Source organism: Oratosquilla oratoria, unplaced genomic scaffold (genome assembly GCF_046742065.1).
Source record: "Oratosquilla oratoria isolate Oo_2021 unplaced genomic scaffold, ASM4674206v1 SCAFFOLD100, whole genome shotgun sequence".
In the NCBI taxonomy this organism is placed as follows: domain Eukaryota; kingdom Metazoa; phylum Arthropoda; class Malacostraca; order Stomatopoda; family Squillidae; genus Oratosquilla; species Oratosquilla oratoria.
In genome coordinates, this window is record NW_027467457.1 from 232,501 (window position 1) to 233,574 (window position 1,074).

Here is a 1,074-nt window from a genome sequence, read left to right on the forward strand (position 1 = left end):
ATAAATCATACGAAAATCGACTAAAGCACATGAATCTGTTTTCCCTAAAAAAGCGTAGACTCAGAGGTGACTTGATACAGGTCTTTAAGATTTTAAAGGGAAATGACAACATCAAAAGTGACAAAATTTTCACATTGAATGAGAATCAGACACGAAACAATGGTCTCAAACTGTCCGGAAATAGATTCAATTGGGAAGTAGGTAGAAACAACTTTGCCAACCGTGTAGTTAATGAATGGAATAAACTTCCTGCACAGGTAGTGCAATGTAGTTCAGTTCGAAGCTTTAAGAATCATTTAGATGAATACCTAAGTAAGATGCTGTAATGATTATAATTTATCTTATATTATTTGTTTTTGTTTTGTTATCATTTGTCTGTCTGATTTTCATTTATTATTAGTTATATGTCAATTTATTATTTACTATTTACCTGTTTGTTTATTATTTAACTATACCTATGCATTTATTTATGTATTTTATTTGTTATTTACATTATTATAGTTTTTATTTATTATTTTATTATAAATATTATTATTTTTTTTTTTCATCCGACCTAGATATGGATCAAAAGGTCTCCTGTCGGCATGCTCCGCCTTTGTAATCCTTTGTAAAATATATTTATACATATACTGTATATATATACATATATATATATATATATATATATATATTATATATATATGTATATATATATATATATGTACTTATATATATATATATATATATATATATATTTATGTGTGTGTGTGTGTGTGTGTGTGTGTGTGTGTGTGTGTGTGTGTGTATGTATATGTATATATGTAAATATATATATACATATATATATATACATATTCATATATATGTGTGTATATATATATATACATATATATACATATATGGAAATAAACTCTCCTACTGAGATTCGAACCGTCGCCAGAGCGGCTTGCTTCTTACAAGGCGAAGACCGTACTCGTCACTCCACCACGACCCTTTCCCGAGGGCACTCGAATGGAACGTGGTATGTACTGTATTTCATCAAATCCTTTATCCTAGTAGGAGAGTTTATTTCCAAATGTCAAAATGATACACACG